Below are 27,236 nucleotides of genomic sequence, written 5' to 3'. Positions count from 1 at the left end.
GTGGTCACAAAGAGTCAGACATGACTTAGCTACTAAATACAACATGCTCTCAAGATATCCAGCTCTCCAAAGCACCAATGGTTTGAGGTGAGTCTTAGAATCCTCACCATGTGTTCAATGAGGCTTACATCTAGCACACCTGGCTATTTTCAAATTCTCCTCTGGGATAGTATCACATAGCAATTACATATTGAACAAGTCCATCTCCTTGTATAAAAGTGTGTCTACTAAGGTTCCTTTTTAGTGAGTGTAGCAGAAGTATCCGGGTCAATGCCAATTTTTAGTATGGAATCCTTGATTTTCTCTTTAAGTCATATCATGACTATAGACATATCTTACTCCCAAGAAGATACAAAGTAGGAAGCAAAATTTCAACATTTTCCAAAAGTAAAACAATAGATTTCTTCTGAAAGCATGTGTTTGGTTTATGAGAGAGAGAGAGAGATGCAGGTAGGTAGAAAGGATGCTATTTTTCCAGATTATCATTTCAATAAACAGAAACAAGTTCCATTTGCACCTTACCTAGAAGATTCAAGAATCTAAGAGAATGAAGGTGATAGTGGTGATTATAAAGATTGCATATAAGAATGCAAAATGAAAGAAGTGGCAGAGGAAACAAGATGGTAGAGAGAAGAGTAGCAGGAGAGAGAGAAGAGGACAAGAGGAAAATCACAGGAGAGACGGGAGATAGCAGAGAAGAGAAAAAGAGATGAAAGGATGAAAGAAACTGTCTAGTATTAAACCTAGGAATCGTGGCAGGAATTGGGACAAAGGGGAAAGGTCATAAAGATCAACTGTACTCATTATTTTCTTTCTAAAAATATTTCTCTTTTCACAGAGAGTGATTGGAAAAAAATGAGGTAAGTCAATTACCTTCACAAATACTCATATTTTTTTACTTAATTTGTTTCATGGAGTTGATAGTTCCACACCTTGCTAAAGAATTTCAGTGGCCACATTTCTGCATAGTGAAAGTGATCCCAAACAATTTTTCCAATGTATTACACATATAACAAGTTTTTCTTCAAAACCAGCATGATAGTCATTTTTTCCTGTTTTTCTCTTTGACAAACATAGTTATTATAGAAAATGAAAGGAAAATTCCACTCTTCAATCGTGTTTGAGTTCCTCTGGCCTGTAGCATAAGATGAACTAAAGAGCCTGTTGATGAAAGTGAAAGAGAAGAGTGAAAAAGTTGGCTTAAAACTCAACATTCAGAAAACTAGGATCATGGCATCTGGTCTCATCACTTCATGGCAAATAGATGGGGAAACAATGGAAACAGTGACAGACTTTATTTCTTTGGGCTCCAAAATCAATGCAGATGGTGATTGCAGCCAAGAATTTAAAAGACGCTTGCTCCTTGGAAGAAAAGTTATGACCAACCTAGACAGCATATCAAAAAGCAAAGACATTACTTTGCCAACAAAGGTCCATCTAGTCAAAGCTATGGGTTTTCTCAGTAGTCATGTATGGGTGAGAGTTGAACTATAAAGAAAGCTGAGTGCCAAAGAATTGATGCTTTTGGACTGCGGTATTGGAGTGGTATTGAGAGTCCCTTAGACTGCAAGGAGATCCAACCAGTTCATCCTAAAGGAAATCAGTCCTGAATATTCACTGGAAGGACTGATGCTGAAGCTGAAACACCAATACTTTGGCTATAGGATGTGAAGAACTGACTGATTTGAAAAGACCCTGATGCTGGGAAAAATTGAGGGCAGGAGGAGAAGGGGACGACAGAGGATGAGATGATTGGATGGCATCACCAACTGGAAGGACATGAGTTTGAATAAGCTCTGGGAGCTGGTGATGGACAGGGAGGCCTGGTGTATTGCAGTCCATGGGGTTGCAAAGAGTCGGACACGATTGAGCGACTGAACTGAACTGAACTGTAGCATAAGATGTAATTCCATGTATATCTATTTCTTTTTTTCCTTAAAAAAGAAGACTTTGACAAGATTTAATTATATAAGATTTAAATATGGAGAAGGAAATGGCAATCTACTCCAATATTCTTGCCTGGGAAATCCCATAGATAGGGGAGCCTGACGGGCTATAGTCCATGGGGTCGCAAAGAGTTGGACGCGACTCAGTGACTAAACAACAAGATTTAAATAGAGAGGCAAGTTTTTATATTCATAGCTCTGGAGAGACAGGCTTTATTTCTTTTTTGTTTCTTCTGTCCTTTCTTTTTCTACTTTTCTTTACAGAATGAAAATTATTTTATCAAGAAGCTTTGACTTACATTATTAAAAATACATAGCAATCATTATAAGTCTGCCTTTCTTTAGGATATACATACTCTTCACAAAAGCACTTAACTTTTTTTCAGAGCTATAATTAAGAAGATATTAGAGTTGAGGGGAAAAGCATGGTCATGGAGCCAAACAATATCAAATTTGAAATCAACCTCTATCATTTACTGTGTTGCTCAGTAAAGCTGATATACCTCCTGCGGATACTAAGTTGCTTCAGTCCTGTTGGACTGTGCGACCCAAGGACTATAGCCTGCTAAGCTTCTTTGTCCGTGGGATTCTCTAGGCAAGCATCTTGGAGTGGGTTGCCATGCCCTCCTCCAGACGATTTTCTCAACTCAGGGACTGAACCCATGTCTCTTATGTCTTCTGCACTGGCAGATGGATTCTTTACCACTAGCGCCACCTGATATCTCTCTAAGTCTCAATTTTATTAACTATAAAAATGGGTAGAATAATAGTTTCTACCTTACAGGTTAATGATGAGGATTAAATAATAAAATTCTCATGGCATGTATGTATAAAGCATTAATACAACATCTGGCATAACTAAGCATTTAGTACACGGTGTTATTAACAGGTTATATATGCCACTGTACTTAGTTGCTTAGTCATGTCTGCCTCTTTGAGACCCCATGGACTGTAGCCTGCCAGGCTCCTCTTGTCCTCTCCAGGCAAGAATACTGGAGTGGGTTGCCATGCCCTCCTGCAAGGGATCTTCCCAACCCAGGGATTAAACCCAGGTCTCCCACATTGCAGGTGGAATCTTTACCATCTGAGCCACCAGGGAAGTCCATATATGCCACTGCTGCTGCTGCTAAGTTGCTTCAGTTGTGTCCGACTCTGTGCCACCCCATAGATGGCAGCCCACCAGGCTCCCCTGTCCCTGGGATTCTCCAGGCAAGAACACTGGAGTGGGGTGCCATCGCCTTCTCCGATATATGCCACTAGTAGAGTACAAATTTTATCTTTCTAATGATAAACAGCCAATGGAATTAGTATCCTGAATAGGAAACTCTGTTCTTTAAAAACAATGGTAAATCTATACATCAACTGTACTCTGATTAAAAAAAAAAAATGTAAACCAAAGAACATGCAGATCAAATCTGTTTTAAAACGTGTGTTTCTTCAAATGCAATATTTTTCAAACTAGGTTGAATGAGTGATAGAGTTAATTTTCTGAGTACCAATAAGCATTTTTTTTAATTAAAAAGGAGAGAAGGGAACAGAGGAGAGAGGAAGCAACAGAAGAAAAGGCTAAAAGGGGAAAGAAAAGAGAAAATAAAAAATGTTACACATATTAAGGATAAGTATTATTCATGTAAAATTTTGACTGTATCCTGGGTCAGATTTGAAATTCACTTCTTACTCTGAATCACATTCAAAAAGTCTGAAAGCCTCCTAACTTAATGGAAACTAGAACATGTGAATCAGTGAGCTTTTGTATAACAGGAAAAGAGCTAAATAACCACCTTGCTCACTCAAAGATTTCTCTATTCATGTAGTATAACAACTGAAGACATCTAGTGCCCTGCTAGATATCCTGTGATATCTTCTTTGAAATACTATAGACAGAAGTAGCTACCTATCAGAGATTATCCAAGAGCAAAAGGGTAAGATTAGATGGCTTTTGAATAACCATCCTAGCGCTAGGATCATGAAGCAAGCAGTAAAGTAAAATGAAGAAAAGCTAATAAAATTGAAGGATTTAAGATATTTTGGGGTTTCCCTTGTGGCTCATCTGGTAAAGAATCTGCCTGCAATGTGGGAGACCTGGATTTGATCCCTGGGTTGGGAAAATCCCCTGGAGAAGGGAAAAGCTACCCACTCCAGTATTCTGGCCTGGAGAATTCCCTGGGCTGTATAGTCCATGGAGTCGCAGAGAGTCCTACATGACTGAGAAACTTTCACTTTGACTTTTAAGATATTTTTTCATATTCAATAAATTCAGGCACTTACAAATGAAAGAGCAAGAAAATGTCTCTTCTAAAAATCTGATGGATTGGTGGAGTAACCAGACAGCAAAATGCCAGTCAGTATGCTTTACTTAAAGAAACGGTTATATTTATCTCTTCTTTTGCAAGATATATAGGGTGTGTGTGGGTTTGGGGTGGTGGGCAGGGAGAGAAGTGTTCAAGAGGAAGGAACATATAAGTGGTTGTGTTCACTTCAGTCTTATTTCAAACCAAACCAGTATGGTGGTCAGCTGTCAGCCAAAGAGAACAGGGGCAGGAACAGAGCCAATCAAGCTGTGTTAAGTAACCTAATCATTCCATAGAAATCTGTACAGCTCTTGTTCTCTGGCAGTACAGCTGGCAACAGCACAGCAGTAATTTGAGGGGTTTTCTATAGGGTGCTTATGAGTTTGATTTCACTGTTGGCTTCTTGCCATTGCAACCTATACACTGGGTAGTTCTGTTTGTGAGTTACCCAACTATGTGCTTAGATGATAAAGGATTAGATTTTTTTTCACTTGGTAGGCATGAAGTCATCTGAGTTTTCACTTTGCCAAATGTGTCTCTTTTTTTCTTCCAAACTCCCCAGGTTAAGAAAAATACATGGTTTGTATTGCCAAGGCCCTCCCCCTACACTTTGAGCCCTTTATTTCTTTGGGAAACTAAATTCTATTTTCCCCATAATTCATCAAACTGTTTTCTCTGACAACTTAAATCTTTAGAGCCTTTTAAAATACCACTTCTCTCATTTTCTCCCCACTACTCTCCTTTTTTCATACTTTCCCCTTGGCAATCAAAAAATACATATAATTTGCCAAATTTGAAGTAAAAGGAATATAATTCAACTGCTGAGGTTCAAGATGATGTTTTACATGTGACTAAATAAACTTTCCATTACCAGTTGCACCTTCATATGACTTTCTTGAAATACTCACAAAGGACATAATGTAGTCAAACAATAATGTTACATAAACAGTTGACACTGTACAGCAAATTCAGGTTTTGCTTTTTGAAACTTCTGGGATTTCTTTTTCCCAATATTTTTGATCTGTGGTTCATTGAATCTGCATATCCAGAATCCTTAGAGAAGGAGAGCTACCTATACTTAATTTTGAGTCAATCTCAGCTCCTTCTTATATGCATATATCACTTCATCTTATATAAACCTAATCAATAATACATTCCAAAACTGTTCTCATAATAGAAAGTGAACTAATATCACCAGTGTGACCATTTAAAAAAACAAAGGCTGAAATTATGGAAGTGGGTTTGAGAAGAAAGTAGAAGAAATACAATGAAAATACTTGGACTATACTGTAAAGCATGGTGAAGGAGAAGTATTGATCTCTACCCTTTTGGCTCATCGGTGTAAAATCAGAAAGTGCTCCTTCTTCATTCTCAAAACATATAAACCTTCAACAGGATGCCCTTTATTTGTTATATACATCTCCATGGGCTTCCCAGGTGGCTCAGTGGTTAAAAAAAAAAAACCCACATGCCAATGCAGGTGGTGCAGTTTCCATCTCTGGAGAAGGAAAAGGCAATTCACTCCAGTATTCTTGCCTGGGAAATCCCATGGATAGAAGAGCCTGGCAGGCTACAGTCCATGGGATCGCAAAAGAGTCAAACATGACTTAGCGACTAAACAGCAACACTGCCCATCTCCATGCCGGGGCCATCACGATCTTCCATTCCCTCTTACTTCAGCCAGGATACCCAGTTACTTTCCATAGCTAAGGACAGCAGGAAGTCCTCCCAGACTCCATTTCAAGGAGTCTTTCATTTTCACTGTATACACTGGTAGTAGAAGTAGGAAATGTCAAATCCCACCATCAGAAATTGGTCAAAAGAATGTTATTAAAGCCAGATTTTAAAATGAGATTTCATACCAAAACAACACAACGGGCAGCAGTTAGCTACTATCATACTCTCAATAGTATAATTCAGTCGTATTATAAGGTTAAATTACAGAAGTGGAGTGGCAACCCACTCCAGTATTCTTGCCTGGAGAATCCAATGGACAGAGGTGCCTTGCAGGCTACAGTCCATTGGGTCACAAGAGTTGGACACAACTTAGCAACTAAACCACCACCACATAAGGCTAAATGGATTTCAGTAAGTTGCCCAAGTAATCAAATCACCATCTATAACATGTTCTCTATAAAAATATCCATTCCAAATTCCAAACAGCAAACTTGCTGAACTTCCCCCATTAGTTAGTTGGAAATTGCCTACAAATACATCCCTGTGTATACTCCAAAGAAGCTTTTTGGAATATAGATTTTAAAAATACTTTAAAACAATTAACTGACTATTAGCCTTTCTAAAGAAGGTCATAGGCTTTACTTCCTCATTTACTATATATGAAGTCTGGGATTTTCAAATACAATACTTGGAAGTATACATGAAAAATGATTATTAGTGACTATTGTGATTATTAGTGGCTATTAACACATTGTTAATATGATGACAACAACAGCTATAATCATGCCAATCCTGTGGACTGTGAGTGATGGGGAAAATACATACAGTTTCTTATACAGTTTCTTATATATTATTATGTTCTCCTGAATATAAGTGATTCAGATGCTTTCTAAAAAAGTACACAAAGTTTCTAAGCTGAGGGCACTGGGAAAGTCAGCACAACTTCAAGTCAACCCATTCCTATAAAAATGTTAGAGAAATAACTAAATGCACACTCAACCATCTATGTAACTCAGTATATTATTTTCATATATGAGCAAGGCTGTGTGGATCCATAAAGATGCCATATGAGCAGACCTTTGAACATCTAGCATTGGAACTTCTCATAAAGCCACCAAATGTACTGCACTGATATGACGCCTAATGGTCTTCTAATAAAAGCCAATTTCAAATGATTAAGAAAAAACAAGCTTGCTATAAAAAGGCAAATAATGTTTATAGACAGCCTGGATTCAAAGGAATGATAGGTGGGCATAAATTATGTGTTTATAAAAAATAACACATGAACTCTTTGGTAAATAGAACAGAATTTCATTTAAGAAACTTGGGTGGAGGAGAAGGTGCAATATTTAGGCTTTGTCCTGAGTTAGCACAAAGCATAACTGAATACATCATTGCTCTCTTATATTTAACACAAATAAGATATTGAGGGGCTTCCCAGTGGCTCAGCAGTAAAGAACCACCTGCCAAAGTAGGAGACGTGGGTTCAGTCTTTAGGTTGGGAAGATCCCCTGGAAATGTAAAAGGCAACCCAGTCCAGTATTTTTGCCTGGGTTATCCTATAGACAAAGACTATAGTGTCACGAAAGAGTTGGACATGACTTAGCAACTAAACAACAAAAATACTGAGACTTGTAGAATGAAGTCAGGAGTACTGCCTGTAACCAACTGCACTATGACATTCTCATTCATCTGCTGAGCCTTAAGTCCCACAGCAGCTGATGACTCAGCACTTCTAAACCTTCCCCCTGAGGATGTTGCTAGTAGACACCACATTGCACATGGTCCTAACTCATTCTTCACCCACCCCTCTCTGCCATCAGTAATCACTTTACCAGTAATTCCTTTGGCCACAGAAGTTGTACATTAAAATCAGAGCCCTACTAACCATCTCTGTCAGTTTTGCTAGAGATGGAAGGTCCACTCATTCAGTTGGACCCACTGGAATAGTTCTTCATTCTGGGTATTGTGCATTCTAAACAGCTGTGAGAGTTGGACTATAAAGAAAGCTGAGCGCCCAAGAATTGATGCTTTGAACTGTGGTGTTGGAGAAGACTCTTGAGAGTCCCTTGGACTGCAAGGAGATCCAACCAGTCCATCCTAAAGGAGATCAGTCCTGGGTGTTCATTGGAAGGACTGATGTTGAAGCTCAAACTCCAATACTTTGGCCACCTGATGTGAAGAGTTGAACCATTTGAAAAGACCCTGATGCTGGGAAAAACTGAAGGCAGGAAGAGAAGGGGATGACAGAGGATGAGATGGTTGGATGGCATCACTGACTCAATGGATGGCATCACTGACTCAATGGACATGAGTTTGGGTAGGCTCTGGGAATTGGTGACGGACAGGGAGGCCTGGTGTGCTGTGGTTCATGGGGTCGCAAAGAGTCAGACACGACTGAGCGACTGAACTGAACTAAAACAACTGTGAGGTCTCCACTGAAGAAGCATGTTTAAGTGGTATGTCCTTGTTTGTTTGTGTCTGGGCAGAAGTGTCGGTTTATGTGTGTTGTGTGTAACACTGTGTGTATTTATCTAAGCACATATTCAAATATTTGAGGCCATAAGAGCCATATGGAACTGAGTTTATCATTTTCCTCTTGAAGTACAAAATACAGACAAATAGCTACAACTAATATATAAGCATTTGATAAAATAAATCATTGTTCTTTTGTGGAGGAACTTAATAGGACAATAGGGCCGGCCTCTCACACATTAGTTGGGATGAGAGAGGAGAACACTGTGTTCTTTCTTTGCACCAAAATAGTAAGTTAGAAAACAAGTCTGTCTGGAAAAAAAGTATCACAGGTTGTTCCAGGGGAAGAGAAGCTAGGGAAGTTTGAGGTTTCTTATCAAGAAAAACTGATGGCAAGCCTTCATATTAGACTGTATATGTCCATCCACTAAAGTTTTATAGGAATGAGGAAACTTTCTTATCAAGAAAGTTAAGTTCAAATGAAATGCTGCTCATCGAGAATTACTCTAAAGAAGGTATAACGTTTTCATCGTGGCTTAAAGAAAACAATTTATAGTGCTTTAAGTGAAATAAGGGTAAGTGCCATCCATTACAATGTGCTGCTATGGCCTATATGCCTTCAATTATACAAATGACAATTCCTGGGACTTTGCTTTCCCTTAGAAAGGAAAACAGGGAGAATTTTTACATGAGGCATAAGGCAAGAAACGGACATATAAATAACTGCTAGCTCAGTGTAAAAGATCCCTGAAGAAAGTGTGTGTGCATCAAATAAAAATGGAGAATATGGCTATATTTCAGCTCAAACCAATATTCCGTTTTCAGGAATCATCCCTTCTGGCTCACTGCTGACAATGCATAGATAGCATATGAGTGAGATAAGTTCATAAGTAAGATGAAAAGGGATGCACGGCAGGTAAATAAATTTCTTTCCACTGAGATAATTATTCTTACCATTTGTCACTGCTCTCATGGCATAAACAGGACAGGTGATGACATCCTATAAAATGAAATTCTTATTCCTATAGTCCTGACACCAAGATATATAACTCATTCAGCCATCATGAATTTTCTTTTGCTCTGAAGCTTTGAGTGAGTTTTCGCTTGTATTGTTGTTCTTGTTTCTTGTATTTTAAAAAAAATGCTGTCATCAACTGGGCAATACTGTTAAGAGAGGAGGATGGAAAATGGGACTGTCATTATTTTAAGCTACCTGATCCTATATAAGAATTACATATGTTATTATGTGGGATGGCTGAATATAGCTATTTTACTTGAATTATTTAAAGTTAACATCTGCATCATATAATCTCTATGCAATATCTACGTCCTCAAATCAAAGCCCTGTCCCAAACCTCATGTCTTTTCAGACCTAATCTAGACAAGAAATAAGGAATCACAAGTCTTTGTACCAACAAATAATTTTTCCAACTATAATTCATTAGTACCTTATTCCAAAAGCATATGAATACTTACAAGATGGTTAATCCTCATTAAAAACTAAGATTACATGACATAATTACATGTAAATAAGAAAAATGAATTAAACTCTTATCCTTTCCTATGTGGGGCACTAGTTGTGAATCATATATACAATTAGAGTTATATTGCTAAGCTAAAAATATTGGTAAAGATCTAAAAATGACAAACAGTGCCTTTTAAATTAATGTCTTATTAGTTGAGTGAAGTACACTGACAAAGAATAATTTATGCTTATTCAAACTGCACTCGACATCTTCAGGTGTTTCCAAATGAGCTCACAGAAGAGTGATTAAATGCATCTGATAACAAGCCACACATTGCTGAAATTACTTACCGCCTCATTTTATGATTAATTAAACATGTAGATTAAAGTTGCAAAAGAATTTAGATTAATGAGCAAGTTAAGTCTTGCTGATATAAGTGAATTGGGAATTGGATGCTCTGTGGAACTTTATAAACATGCATTTTATAATGAATAAGACAAGGCTACATGCAGAATCGTGGCCACCAGGGCCTTTTGACGATGCAGTCTTTTTTAACATGGTTTGACAGCTTTCAAATAACATTCTTCTATAGGCTTTAAACTTTGTGCTTTGCTGTAAAACACAAGACTACATAACTCATGTACCAGGAGTACGATTATTTTCGAGCTCTCCAAGGTAATGACCCCCTGTAGCAGCAGCTGTTCAGATAAAATTACAAGCTCAATTGTTATTTTAATCAGAGATAGTTTTGTAGTTAGAAGCAGTTATGAAAGTTGTAAAATTATGTGACACATCATCAGTACCTTCTCTTCAACACTCTTCTCCCCAAAAGTAAAACCATCCCAAGAAAGTCATAGCTTTCCAGAGGACTTATTAGTAAAAAAAAAAAAAAAAAGAATGCTTAGTCATTCATAAAATATTCAAAGTCATGTATTAGTGAAGTTTCTGTGGTAGGAAAGGTAATATTTAAATTTATGACGACTCTTATCAGCTCCAAGATTGTGTCAAAATATCTGCTAGGTTTTGCTGCTGCTTAATCACTCAGTCGTGTCCAACTCTTTGGGACCCCATAGCCTGTAGCCTGCGAGGCTCCTCTGTCCATGGGGATTCTCCAAGCAAGAATACTGGAGTGGGTTGCCATGATCTCCTCCAGGGGATCTTCCCAACCCAGGAATCGAACCAGAGTCTCCTGCATTATAGGCAAATTCTTTACCAGCTGAGCTACCAGGGAAGATTCCACTAGGGTTTGCTGAGTATCCAATTTTTCTCTTTTAAAATCAGCTTTACCTAATCTGTGCCAAGAGCCAAGTTGGACTTTATGACTTTCCAGTACAAGAGCAATTCAAGTTGTTCACAAAGATATAGTGCATTCTCCTTTGCAAGGGATACAGAAGTGGCAAGAAACTGAACCAAAGTTACCAAAGTAGATTTTGGTTTAAAACCTATTCCATTTTTATTCTAAGCTTGTAGCACAATATCATTTATTACAACTATAAGATAATGGAACCATTTCTGCAAATTATTTGAATGGATCCAGTCTGCTATCTAAAATGCACCTCTAATTCTTTTCTACTTATTTTCAGACCTTATATATAATTCACTTCTTGGCAAGATGAGATTTTTATAGTGTTATTTCTTTTTTCCTTTTAATTTAGATTTTTTATACTCTAAGGATGTACCAAGAAAACTATGGAATTTTTTACATAAGGATCAAAAGGAGCTGCTTCATGACACAGGTAGCAAATTATCATTATTAACCCCACATATTTATCATGTGGACATAATTGCCCATTTGAAGATATATGTGAATGAAAATATAATATTGAAACTAAGTCTGACTATTTTGAAATTTATTAAAAGCATATAAGCAATCAAAATAAAATAGTGTCCATTTGATTTATTTCCTTCCAGTATTAAGTTGATATCTTTCACCAAGTAATATAAATCACATTTTATCACCACAAAAAGTCTTTTTTTTTAATTTATAAGCTTTTCCTCTTTGCAGCTCAACTTGAATATAACAGTAAGAATTTCTAGGTAGAAATACAGACCCAAATACTTCAAGGAGAAATAATATCCTTTTTCTTCACATAAAAACTTAAATTCTTCACTTATACCCTTTAAAAGAAGAAATTTTACAACAAAGTGGTAATATTAGCCTAAAAGATGCTAGTTTAGAGATCTAAAATAATTCTTTTGTGATCATAAAATGTATCTGGATATGTGCCAGAAGGACATAGATTATTCAAACAGCTCAACAAGTCACCAAATTTTAAGGAGCAAGACCTTTCCACTCCAGTCACTGCCATATTATTTCTAGGACCCACAAATTATGAGGTGTGTCCTAGAGTTACTAATAATTAAATAGAATTGTGTCATTACTATGGCATTTTAATATAAGAAGATACATTTATTTACCCATGAAAGCAATTTGTAAAATACTGAATATATTTAGCTATTATATGTACTTATTATTAGCATGTTTTAAGTTTTATTTAGTATTCTTGCCTGGGAAATCCCATGGACAGAGGAACCTGGTGGGCTACAGTCTATGGGGTCGCAAAGAGTCAGACATGACTGAGCGGCTTCACTTTCACTTTCAAGTTTTATTATAAATGCTTTATAGAGTTTACCAACATAGATTACATAAATTTACTGGTTATTTAAAGTTAGGAGTTATATGTTTAGCTGAAATACCAAAATAGGAACTTTACATTCAAATTCTGAATAAATGGGCAATTTAAAATATCACAAATCAGGCTTAATGCACTATAAGAATTCCTAACCATTATTTCATTAAATCAAGATGGCAATTTATTGTAAAACATTTTCTTTTATTTCTCAACACATAGTTATGTGTTCATAGCTATGAACCTTGCATCTCTACAAAGTGATTATTTTCTTCATTTCATCCAGTTTGAAAAAAAGTATAAAAATACTCACCAGAAACTAAAATTAGATGACTAAACTCATTTTCACATGTGATTGGGCCCAGGTTTGTCAAGATGAACTACAAATGCATTAATATCCACAATACTGTCAAATGTTGAATTATTAATATTGTTGGGTCCTTGGTCTCATCTCATGCCCTGTTGAGGAGTTTTGTGACATTCATCAAAACTCAGCCTCTCAACATGTTTACAAGTATCCTGGAGGCAACATGTCTTAAACTAAAACCACGCAAACTGTCATCAATGCCAGACTAAGACTCATAAATGCAAAGAACTAGTGTATAGTGAAAACAGCAGATGAAGTCAGGTGCCACCACATGCCAGATCCTTGCCAACTCAGCACCCAGAAGTTGAGATACCAGGTAGATGATTAAAGGTGGTTCTTCATTTGGAAGGATTAGCAGCATTATGCACTATACCTATGAGTAGTACATGTCAATGTAAGCATTCAACAGCCAAAAACAGTGCTGAAAATTGACTCCAAGACTACTACAGCTTATCAATTTTTATTCTGCAGACTGCAAATTCTTTAGCTCTCTTAACCAAGCATGGAGTTGGCTAACTGGAAGAGTCCAGAATTTTTCCTTCAGTGGAAAAAAAAAAAAAGGTTACTCTGTTTTAGTTATTCTAAAACTCCTTTTAAAATCCATGTATCCAAAAATTTTTGTAAGTGCACATTAATAATGGTCTTTTATAAACCAATTGGAGATTTAAAGTATGATTATTTTTTAAAAGTCAAAAGTTTCTAAACTTTACTCAGTACCTTATATTATATGATTTCCATGATGGGAAATTGACATCAAACTGATTTTATTCTTAAAACAAATAAAAGAATACAAGTGGTTTCCAGACTTGGCAAACTTTAGAATTTCTGATACTCATCTTTCCAATCTTTCACTCGGTAGATATATTCCCTATAAATAGAAACATTTCTGAAAAATATTGAACTGTGGTTGTAAAATTGTTTCATTTGTATGTAAAGTTAGCCAATAATTCTAATAGTTATAAACATAAGTTAAAACCAGAAGATGCAAAGAAACTAGGTGTTAAGGTTACCTAAGGTCTTAGGATTAGACCACAAAAATACAATTCAATCCTCATTTGCCATGGAAATAGGAAATAAATGGGAACATTAGTTATACTCATAAATTATATATTATACCTGGGCTCTTATACAAAGTGATGAGGGGTCACAAAGTCCTTCTTGAAGCATTTCTCTTTCCTCATCAGAAGATATAGAAAGTCTAAAAAGAAGAAACTAATAGTTATTGGACCCACTATCTGCCAGACATAAAATAAATTTATTCTATGCATCATATAATCTTCCCAACAACCACACCCATTTTACAGATGAAGGAACTGAGTCTCAGATAAGCTAAGCAATTTTCCAGAATTATACCAAGTGGCAGAGATAAGAGTGAAGCCCTAGTGAACCCAGCTCCAAGGTCCATTTGTTCCTTCTATTATGGTTATTTATTGCCCATAGTATTTTTTTTATTTATGCTGTTCTCTACTATCTAAGATTTCTTTTTGCTTCTCAATTAATCTATTCCTACCACCTCCTTCCAAGATTCACTTATTCCAAAAAGTATAGTGTTCTCTCAGCACTTTGTTTAAAAGCCTCTATTATAACAAATCAAGTTATTCTGATTCACACAATACACATTTATGTAATGCTACCAATGTTATCGTCTATATTCAGCAAGGTGTTGAAGGTTTCACAAAGTGGTTTCATTGACACACTATAATAAAACTCTCTTATTCTCCATTCTATACTTCTCTTGCCTTTCTCACCTTCATAATAACTTTAGTAGTAGAAGTATTTACTAGTGTTATTATCATTATCATTATTACATATTATCAACCAACCACCTTCTGCTTTCATGCTGCTCTCTGGAACTCTCCACTTTCATTCTGCTCAAACATTCTCATAACCACTAAACCTTTCTAATCAACCTTCCTTCTCTTTCCTTCCTAGTCAAGAATTCTACTCTTAAATATTTCCTAAAAGATGTAAGATATTCTCAATTATTCATTTATGCAACAAAACATAAGCATTTACTATATGCTGGAAACTTAAGAATAGGTAAATAAGATAGACCTCATTTGTCTAAGAACTTATAATCTACAAAAAAAAAATGACAAACTACAAACAAGTAAACCAAAATTTATAATGTAGATCTATGTCATAATGAAAGTACGTTTAAAGTGATATGAGTACAAAGAATAAAGAGTAATATTCATCTGGAAGGCTTCATATAGAAGGTGGTATATAAAGTTAAGTTTCATTATTGAACAGGATGCAGGTGGAGAAATGACAATAGTAATGATCAATTAGTACTTTTTATGTGTGAAGCACTCAATATACTGAAAGTTTAATATATATCATATATTTATTCACATATGTGGAGACTTCTGTCCCTGACAAAGATGGACTAAAAGGGACTAGATTTATCCTTCTGGGTTAAACAACTAGGAAAAAAAAAAACCGATGAAATTCATAGACAACAGTTTTCAGAAACTAGACATCAAGCAATGAAGAACAGTGATTCCTGAGAAAGGAAAAACAAATGAGGTCTTTCCTACAGTTGTCCAAGCTTACTGCCTCAAGAAAGAAATTCTAACTGCAGAATACAGAGGCAGAGCCTAATGGTCTAAGAAAATGAAGCTGGGAGTCTAGTGAGGCCAAGGTGGATATAGTTGACAAGGCAAAGTAATAGAGGAGAGAGACCTGCATACAGATTTCCAGAGGTCTGGAAGAGAATCCCTCACAATTACTGATAAGCACACATGTGTGAGGAAACCAGCCAAGGTTAGAAAAACATATAATCAATCCCCAGAACTCACATAAATCCGGGAATAATTCAATTTCCCATCATCAAAGTGTAAAACTTCATAATGCCAGGACACTGGATAGAATACTCAGAAGAGTATTACCTCAGCAGTGTAGAAACTTAGCCCTAAAGAAGGCACTGGTTCCAACTGACAGTGATTATAAGCAAGTACTGAAAGGATCAAACTGTTTCCAAGTATATTAACTACATACCAGAAAAAAATCCAAAAATATTTATAGAAATACTGAAAGATTCAGGACTTGACAAGGTAAAATTTACACAATTTCTGGCATCCATTAAATATCATCAGTATGAAAAGAAGCTGAAAAATATCACTCATTATGAAGAGAAAAAGCAATCAATTGAAATTTATCCAGAAATGACACAGATGATAGAATTAGTATACAGATATTAAAATAGCTATTAGTTGCATCTTATTTGACCATGAAGCTAAAGTAAATACTAAACATACTAAGTAGAGATCTTGAATATATAATAAAGACTCAACTGTAACTTCTAGATATAAAAGAAATACAATGTCTGTGCTGAAAACTCATGGGAGAAGAATTAAAAGCAGATTCAACACTGAAGGACAAAGACAAAGTGAACTTCAAGACTTATATACAGAAACATTCTAAAATGAAACTGAATTGGAGGTGAAAAAAAAATTGTGAACAGAATCAGTGAACCAACTTCAAGCCTCCTAAAACATGTATAATTGGATTCCACAAAGAATAGGAGTGAATAAAAAGTTCTGAAGTAATAATGGCTGAAAAATTTTCAGATGTGACAAAAAAAATAAACCTACAGATACAAGAATCTCAAAAAATCCAAGCTCAACAAACATTAAGAAAACTACACTAAGGCACATAGCAATAATGTTGCTTACAATCAATGATAAAGAGAAAATCTTACAAGTAGCCAGAGGAAATGATACACCATACACAAAAAAACATAATAAAAATTACAGCAGACAGCTTTTTGAAAACAATATAAGCTAAAAGACAATGGATCAATATTTTTAAATTATTGAACCACAAAAAGTTAATCTAATAGTCTATAGTTAGCAAAATAAAGACCTTTCGTGAATATAAAAGGTGATGAAAAATCACCATCTCAGCAGCAGACATATCCTACAAGAAATATTAAAGAGGTCTTTCAAGCAGAAGGTAACTGACAAACAGAAATCTGAATCTACACAAAGGGAAAAAAGAACACAACACGGTAAACATCTGGGTAAATACAAAAGACTTTATTTTTTAATATCTTTAAAATATTGACTATTCAAAACAAAAATAACTATCTTTAAATTTATAACATATGTAGAAGTAATATGTAAGACAATGATTGCACAGACGCATCTTTTCTTAGCCTTTTGACTAGGATCAAGTGTAACAGTTGAACAGAGGCTGGGAAGGGAAAATGGAAGTATGTTATTATAAGATTCTCATCCTGTGTGTCCTGTGAGATATTACTTGAGGTAAGACTGTGATAAGTTGTATAGGATTTCTATTAAAAAAATTATTAAAAATGTTAAATTTCATTTAAAATCCCTTATTGGCTTATTAATTCCATGTTTTAATTATATTTTATAAACTACTTAAAACATGGAATTAATAAGCCAATAAGGGATTTTAAATGAAATTTAACATTTTTAATAAATTTTAAAAAAAAAACAAGAAAAGGCAGTGATGATGACAGGTGGTACAAATAAGAAACAAAGGTATATCTTATATTTAAACTCAACCATGTCAATAGTTACATTAAATGTAAATAAACACCCAAATTAAAAGGGAGAGATTGTCATACTGGATAAAAAGCAAGACTCAACTGCATGCAGGCTATACAAAATCCATTTTAAAAATGAAGACACAATACTATAAAAGTAGAAGAATGGAAAATACATCCCACGGTACCACTAATAAAAAGAAAGCTGCCGTGGCTATAAGACAAAGCATATTTCAAAGCAAAGAATATTACTATGGATAAAAGGACTCTTATACAATGATAATGGGGTAAACTCATTAGGAGGCCATAATGACTCTAAAAATGTATCCACCTAATAGAGCTTCAAAATACAAGGAAGCAAAACTAGTAAAATGTCAGGAAGAAATTTCATCAGAGTTCTCAGAATCTCTCTCCCTGCATGAATGATAGAACACATAGACCAAAAAAATCAGTAAGGATATTGAAGACTGGGGCAACACTTTCAACCAGCTTTATCCAGTTTACATTAATAGAATTTGCCAACCAACAAAAAAACTAGGAATTCAGCAACAGAAAGACAGCTGGAAAATATAAAAATATTAGAAAATAACACTTCTAAATGACACAGAAATCAAAAGGGAAACTAGAAAGTCTTTTGAATTGAATAAAAATGTAAATACCACATTTTAAAATTTATGAAACACAGCTAAAGCATTACTTAGAAATAAATTTTATAGCACTAAAACCCGTATTGAAAAAAGGGGTCTCAAATCAGTGATCTCAGCTTTTACCTTAAGAAACTAGAAAAATAAGAGCAATTGAAACCTAAAGTATGAAGAGAAAAATGAAATAACAAGACCAGAAACAGAAATCAACAAAATAGAAAACAGGAAAGCAAAATTATGTTTGCTGTTATAGTTACATTCTCCTATCATAAATGAGAGGTAACATCACCATATATTCATAAAGTGCATACCTTAGAAGAGACAGATAACCTAAATAGCCCTATACCTATTTTTTAAAATTGAATTTGTAGTTAAAAACCTTCCCAGAAAGAAAACTCCAAGCCCAGATGGTTTCATTAGTGAAGCCTTTCATGTATTTAAAAAGTAATAATACCTATAGTACACAAACTCTTCCAGAAAACTGAATAGAAGCTAACACTTCCCATCTCATTCTATGAAGCTACAGTAATCAAGTAATCAGGATAATAGCATAAAAAATAAACAAGTAAATCAATGGAATAGAGTAGAGACTCCAGAAATAAACCTCTACATATATGGTCAACATATTTTCAACAAAAGTGCCAAGGCAATTTAATGGGGAAAAAGAAAACCTTTTCAGACAATAGCACTAGAAACCTTGGATAGCCATAAGCAAAAATATAAACCTGAAATCACATCTCACCATGCTATTACAGAAATAAAACAAATCATAGACCTAAATTAAAATCTAAAACTATAAAACTTCTAATGAAATGCTTAGAAAAAAAATCTTGGCAACTTTGGGTTTTGCAAAAATTTCCCAAAGGTGACACAGAAAGTATGAAATACAAAAGAGAAGCAATAATTGGACTTTATCAAAATTTAAAACACTGGCTCTTCAAAAGACACTTAAGAGGCAAGCCACAGACCAGTAAAAAATATACACAAAACATGTACCTGACAAATAATTCATATTTTTTAAAAAATGAAAAGCTATTACAACTCAATAAAAAAAGACAACCCCAATTTAAAAAAAGAAAAGAACAGCAAAAGATTTAAAAGACACTTCAACAAAGTAGATACATGGATGACAAAAAGGCACATGAAGAAAGCTCAACATCATCCATCATTAGGGAAATAAAAATTAAAATCACAGTGAATCACCCACTATAGACCACTTGAATAGCTAAAACTGAAGACTAAACATACAAAGTGTTAAGAATGTGGGACAGCTGGAACTCTTACACATTGCTAGTAGGAATGTAAAATGGTAAGCCACTTTGGAAAAATCAGCAGTTCTTATAAAGTTAAACATGCACCTATGTAACCTAATTATTCCATTCCTAGGTATTTATACAAAAGAAATGAAAAAACATGTCCACCTAAAGACAAATGTTCAAAGCAGCTTCATTTGTAACAGCCAAAAACTAGAAAGAACCTAAATGGATAATCAAATTGTGGTATCTACTTACAATGAAATACTAATCCTCAGTTTTAAAAATAAGTTATTGACATGCACATGAGTGAATCTCAAAATAATCATTCTGAATGAAAGAAACTAGACCAAAAAATTGTATATAACATATGATTCCAATTACATAAAACAAAAATTTTAATGCAATCTATAATGGCAACAGACCAGTGATTGCCTAGGGATGAGGCTGAAAACAGATCAAGGAAGGGTAGAGTAAGGGACTCTGAAGGGGCATTAAGAGACCATTAGGATTATATATATGTAAATTATCTTGACTGCGGAAATGGCTTAACTGGTGTATGCTGCTGCTGCTGCTAAGTCGCTTCAGTCGTGTCCGACTCTGTGTGACCCCATAGACGGCAGCCCACCCGGCTCTCCAGTCCCTGGGATTCTCCAGGCAAGAATACTGGAGTGGGGTGCCATTTCCTTCTCCAACACATGAAAGTGAAAGTGAAGTCGTTTCCAACTCCTATCAAAACATCAAATTATACTCTAAATATATGAAGTTTATTATATGCCAATTATATCTCAAGTCGGACATGACTGAGGAACTTCACTTTCAAAGCTGTTTAAAAAAAAAAACATGCAGTAGGTAATATTCTCACTTTACAGATGAGCATGCTAAGGTTCCAAGAGGTTACATGATTTGCCTAAGATCAGAGCTAGTACACAGCAGTATCCAGGAGTAGCAGGAATTCTACACAGTATATTTTTAAACTAATATGTAGTATCTACTATAGTTCTGGTTCACAGAAGGCACTCAAAAGTTATTTTGGAGTTTTAAAATATAAAACATATAAAAAGCTTAAGATGTAGAAAAGTAACAGACTTTAACTTTCCCAAAGGAAACATAAATTTTTATGATTTTTAACCCAAAATATCTCAATTGATAGAATGTAAGATAGCGTGTCTGTAATTCATTCAAAAAGCATTTCACTGATATCTATTAGGCAACACATAAAATGAACAGCTTGATAGGTACAAGTGAGACAGAAACCTAAGTCATACACAGGTTATGAAAGAGGGCCCTCTGATGACGAACTGGCAAGGGGCTCGGTGTGTCAGCAGGCTAAAGTACACACAGTACATACAACTGAATACATTTGAATGCAGAACAACAACTCCTGCAGGTCTCCCAGGAGAAACACTGGACAAAACATTTCCTAGAGAGAAATTACTAGGTTTTGTAACAGTTACTTTTTTTCCTTTTATATATATATATATATATATATATATATATATATTTCATCTCTTCCCATAATAGAGTATAAATTCCTGATGACTAACTCTTCAGTCACCATTTTAAATTCCACCTCATATCCAAAAGAATCCTGAATTCATATTCTTATTGAGTGAATGAATAAATTAATTAATGCATGTTAGTGTTAGTCTGAACAATAAGGCAATGAGAATGATAAGAATCCTTTTCAAAATCAGCTTGACTTTATTCCATTTTCTTGAAAAAGTTTATTTTAAAAATCTTATTTCAGTGTCTTTTCTTAGTCATGAAGGTATTTTCCTGCAGTGTTTCCTTTTCCCTTGAAAGAGTCAAGTAGAAAGGACCTATACCCAAAGCATAATATTTCCTTTAACTATACCTTCTGTGGAGGACAGAATGTAGCAATATAACAAGGGAGTTGTAGTCATCATTTTATCTGAGAGTTTTAAAAGTAACCAGACTCTGTGCACACCTGTTTTGTTCCTCACAGATGTCATGTATTAATCTCTATGTGAAAGCCACCTGATAGGAATGGCATAATTCGCAGTATCTTCACTCTTCTCACTCATGGTAGCCAAGTTTTACTTTATGTCCCTGAAATCAACAAGGCCCTGCCTGTACACTTGAGTCCCCAGTATTAACATCTTCTGTGTTTAGGCTATGCCTTTAAATTATCAAGTGATTTTATCTTTAAGTATATTCTCATTCATTTAAAAACACATCTTCCTTCCAGGCTTCCATGGGAAGAAAAAATATCCTCAATTTTCAGTGGGGATCTAACCAATGAGATGCAAGTGATTTGAGCATTGACATGAGATCATTAGCATGATATTTTCCCTCTGCCTTTTCAAAAATTCAGTGCTGAGAACAGGGAACAGGGGAAAGCAATGAGTAATTTTGACTCCTTTCTTTTCCTTATGCTCCCCATCAGATATAATCCAGCATCAGATATAATGTGGTTAGCATATCACATTATACAAAGTCTCTTCTTTCTGTTTCTAACATTCTGTTCTCAAAATACCTACTCTTGTTTAAACCTCTTACCTCCTGCCTAAACTATCTTACAAGGTGTTTCCCTAGTTAAAGTCTTTTTTCCCCCTTTAATCAACTCTACAAACTGTTGGCTGAACTAACTTCTCAAAAGCAAAGCTCTTGCCATACCACTCAGCTATTTGGATTGATGACTGTCTCAAATCTACCAAATGCCTTAGTTTACCATTATGTGCCACAATGATATAATCACACTAAATTTTCTAGCTTACGCATACCCTATACCTCAGTCAAACTGGATTTCTCATTATTCCCTATCCCATACTTCTCTGTTTCCTTCCATCTATCCCGTACCCATGTTTGTGCAGTTCTCTCAGTAACAAGATGCACCTGTCTCTTCATCCCCTATTCCACTGATAAAATTCAATTCAAAGTTTAAAGAATATCGGAAAGTCTGCTTCCTAAATTAAGGTCCTTCTTCTTAAAGGGATTATCTTTAATTCTTTTGAACTCCCTAGAGGACAATTTTTTTTTTTTATTAAGGCATAGAGACTAACATATCTCCTCTGTTTGTCTCCTCTGCAATAATCAGTGCAACTTACTTAACATTTATTAATTCCTCCTTTGAGCCACACACCGATTTAGACATAGGGACACAGAAAAGAATAAGAAATTTCAATAATTATGTCTAGATTCTAAGGTTCTTGATAGCAGAAACTCCATACACTTGCATTTGTTTCCAATGCAGCATCTAATGTTCTGTTTTGAATACACTCAGTACCCAGTCTATATTTATGGAGTTGAATTAATTTCCAACAGAAGCTAAACACTCTCCTTGGAAGAAAATATTTGCTGCCAAGAAAAGGATTTACCAAACTGCAAAACAGATTTGCTGCTGTTCAATTGCTCAGTTGTGTCTAACTCTTTGCAACCCCATGAACTGCAACACACCAGGCTTCCTGTACTTCACTGTCTCCTGGAGTTTTCTCAAACTCATGTCCATTGAGTCCATGATTTTATCCATCTCATCTTCTGTTGCCCCCTTCTCTTCCTGCCCTTAGTCTTTCCCAGCAACAGGGTCTTTTCCAATGAGTCAGCTCTTCGTATCAGGTGTCCAAAGGACTGGAGCTTCAGCAAAGCATCAGTCCTTCCAGTGAATATTCAGGGTTGATTTCTTCTAGGTTGACTGGTGTGATCTCCTTTAAAGAGTTTTCAGAGGTCAACTTGGATATCACATTGACCACTGTTATACCATCCAATGTGAAGACTCTAATGGCTCAGATCACTCTTTACTAAGATACTAACTTGTAAGTAGGCCAGACTGCTTCAGACGATAGATTCTCAGATGGTCAGAGCTTCCAAGAGGCTTCACATCACAGAAATCTGTTTCTTATACCCTCCTTGGGAATTTATATAGGGCTCTTTAAGTTGACATCAAGATTTAAATACAATTCAATATACCTGGGAGATACATAATTCCTGTTTGAACTAACCACATCTATACAGCCTTAACAATGTATACTTTCAAGGCTACATAGCATCGCTGAAAGTCTAACTACAATGACACCTTTCACAGTAGGTGGAAAAAAATTAGGTGAATCTTGCATTTACTCTCTACATTCTTACATTTCCTCCCATCCTGGAAAACAGATGGAAGGACATAATAAGGCTTTTTAAAAGATGACACTAGGAATAAAAGGAAATGAAATAGTTGATAGTGTCATGCAAATACCAATGTATTTGACGATGATATTTGTAAAGGAAAAATTCAAGCAATAAAACTGAACTAAGTGGAAAGAGCTCACTGCTAAATGACCAAACCAAGCCCCAGTGCCTGGCACCTGCCAGGATAGGAGCTCCTTGGGTTGGCCTGACTCCTCCCGCAAGCAATCTCTAATTAGAGTGACACACATCTTCTCAAGCAAAAAACTCAGCAAGACATGTAACATCAATCACTCTAGCACAAGGATCGAAATTAAGGATCAGTCTCAGAAGAGAAAGAAAGAAGTGCATTCTCTTTGTGTAGGAGGAAAAGAAACCCAAAAATCTAGAATATGAAACCTATATTTCTGGAGAGAATTGTTAGCACAGAATGGTTGCACTATTCCAACAGCATGATAAAAAGATGGGACAGCCTTTTTCATGGCATTCAGTCTCAGGGTAAGATGTAAGAGGTCTCAGAATAAGATGTAAACAGGTTTGAAGTGCTCTAAGAACTTCGGAAAATTTTATCAGTTAAGGATATAATCAAGAATAATATTCCAGATGAAGTGAAACCATGCTGATGTTTTCATGGTTGGGAAGAGATGTGATCTGAAATCAAACCAACTGTGTTTGAATCCCAGCTCTGCCCTTTTCTTCCTTTCATTTCTTCCATCTTTCCCTTATCTTTTCTTGTGGTCACTCATTTGTTTATTTATTCAACAAATATCTACTAGGAACTTAGTATGTGTCACACATTGTGCTAGAAACTGGGTGTACAGGTTTGAACAAAGTAGTCACGGTATCTGCCCTGACAGGGCTCATAAGTTTAGTGAAGAAAACTATAAACATTAAATAAACATACAAAAACAAGATAACTACTATGAAGGTAAGAAATAAATCAGAATTTAGAGAAAACCACCAGGGGTTTGAGGGATTTGTTAACATAATTAAAGATAACAGGTAGAAGTGCCTTGCCCAATGCCTAGAACACACAGGTGTTCAACAACACACAGCTGTTTTTAACTTATTGAAAGAACGTGAAAGTGACGTCACTCAGTCATGCCTGACTCTTTGCGACCCTGTGGACTGTAGCCTGCCAGGCATGGGATTCTCCAGGCAAGAATACTGGAGTGGGTACCATTTTCTTCTCCAGGGATCTTCCCAACCCAGGGATCGAACCCAGATCTCCCACATTGCGGGCAGATGCTTTAACCTCTGAGCCACCAGGGAAGCTCTGCCAAATACAGACACTTGATTCCTTCCCCTTCCTCCCTTGACAGAGAAACTGGGAAATGTTAGAGCACTGGTGGGTGCTGCTGGGGGACAGTGTCAGTCTGTTCACTCTGGACACTACAAACTAATGCACAACTTGTTATTCTACCAGTGCTCTCTATAATCATAACTTTGGTCAATCCACAACTTTCTTCCAGGAATATCTGGATTTCATCTCCTGTTCAGTATCTTTGAGATAATTTATAAATGTTGCCTTTTGGTTGCATGGGATAATTAATCCCCTCTAACCTTAAATCAAACTATTCTCAAGAAACAACCCACATCAAGAACTGAGACGAATACATCTTATGTGGAAGACTTGCCAGAAAAACACAACTAAGGACTTCCCTTCAGGTTGTAAGTACACGGTTGCACAGAATATCTCACTGCAGGAAGACTTTCTGAAAATGTAAAAGTTCTCCTTTTAGACCGTGATATTCCTTTATCTTGTTCTTAGTGAGCAAATACTCAACATGCCTTAAAATCTGGCAAATTTCACTTCAGGTTTAGTAAACTGCTGAGTCAATAAAGATTATAATTTCTTTTGAATGATCATCACTTCACAATAGTAAAACTAATTCCAACAGTTCCTCAGTTTCTTTAATTGTATAAAATAAATGAGAGTGCTCTTGGTTCATATAAGAAACCCACTGAGGATTCTTTAGTCCTTAATCCAAAAGGTGACCTTGCATACAACTTAAGGAACACATGTTATGTATCATTTTACAGCTGGCAAGCAGCATACATACTAATTGAAAAGAAACTATCTCTAATTGAAAGAAAGGATAGAAAGGATGGAGGGAAAGAAAGGAAAAGAGGAAAGGGACGTAGAAGGAGAAAAGAAAGGAAGATGCATCACACTAAAAGTCACTGTATAGAAGTGTGATTTCAAAGAGTTTGCCAATGTCCAAGACTAAAAGCATCATATACCATAATTGAAACCTACTTCATGTGTTTCTTTGTCCTAGAAGACACAAGGATGCTACTTGGTCATGGTTACCACGAGACCTTTCTAAAGGTCTCCCATGCAAAATACAAAGTGTGATACATAAATGATTATTTTCATATATATCCATAGTAATCTTTACCCAGATAAAGCAAAACTGTTCTCATTGTTTCCGCGACCCCCCCACCACCACCACCGCACCCCCACCCCAGGGAGGTAGCTATTTCCTAAAATTCCTACTATTGTCCTCAGAATGCACTGAACTGAAATCAATAAAACTGAAATAATTATGGGGGTTAGGAGGCTGGACTACAGAACCCCTTTTAAATTACTATTGTCAGATCCAAACAAATATTTCCACATCTTGAAAAATCAGTCCCATTTTATGATTTTATAAAAATCTCCTATTTCAGTCATTTCCTATTTCACTAATTCCTCTCCTTTTTTCTCTTCTTCTCAATTACTGCAGTAAAATTGGAGGGAGGGGTATTTCTTCCATTTGTTCAACCATATCTTCTCCTCAGAAAGGTCCAAACCCTCAAAGTTTTTTGAAACTCAGCTCTCTAGTTTATACCCACATTTTCCATGCTTTACTTTCTCAGCCTTCCTCCAGATATTGCCTCGCAGCTATCTATTCTGTGACTGCAAGTCCAAGAAAAAATTCTCTGTAACCATCACAAAATCAACAGCGGCTTCCACACACTGCCACTATGAGGGACCAAGCCCAGAATCTCCTAAAGTTGTCAATCATTCAATGAGTGTGCACTTGATACTTGCTATATCAGGTATCAAATTATGTGCAACAATCTCACCTTAACCCATTCTAATTGATGATGCCATATATATGTAATAATTGGAAGAAAAATTACATTCACAAGAGAACAACATCTGTATTTCTTCTATACTACAGTCAGCAAAACTCAGAACACAAGTGGTAATAATTGAAACCAAGTCATAGGCTTATTGGAGAAGGCAATGGCACCCCACTCCAGTACTCTTGCCTGGAAAATCGGAGGAGCTTGGTGGGCTAACGTCCATGGGGTCGCTAAGAGTCGGACACGACTGAGTGACTTCACTCTCACTTTTCACTTTCATGCACTGGAGAAGGAAATGGCACCCCACTCCAGTACTCTTGCCTGGAAAATCCCATGGACGGAGGAGCCTGGTAGGCTGTAGTCCATGGGGTCACTAAGAGTCGGACACGACTGAGCGACGTCACTTTCACTTTTCACTTTCCTGCATTGGAGAAGGCAATGGCACCCCACTCCAGTACTCTTGCCAGGAAAATCCCATGGACGGAGGAGCTTGGTGGGCTGCCGTCCATTGGGTCGCTAAGAGTCGGACACAACTGAGCGACGTCACTTTCACTTTTCACTTTCCTGCATTGGAGAAGGCAATGGCACCCCACTCCAGTACTCTTGCCTGGAAAATCCCATGGACGGAGGAACCTGGTGGGCTGCCGTCCATGGGGTCACTAAGAGTCGGACATGACTGAGCGACGTCACTTTCACTTATCACTTTCCTGCATTGGAGAAGGAAATGGCAACCCACTCCAGTGTTCTTGCCTGGAGAATCCCAGG

Source organism: Capricornis sumatraensis, chromosome 16 (genome assembly GCF_032405125.1).
Source record: "Capricornis sumatraensis isolate serow.1 chromosome 16, serow.2, whole genome shotgun sequence".
NCBI lineage: Eukaryota > Metazoa > Chordata > Mammalia > Artiodactyla > Bovidae > Capricornis > Capricornis sumatraensis.
This window is presented reverse-complemented; position numbering follows the sequence as displayed.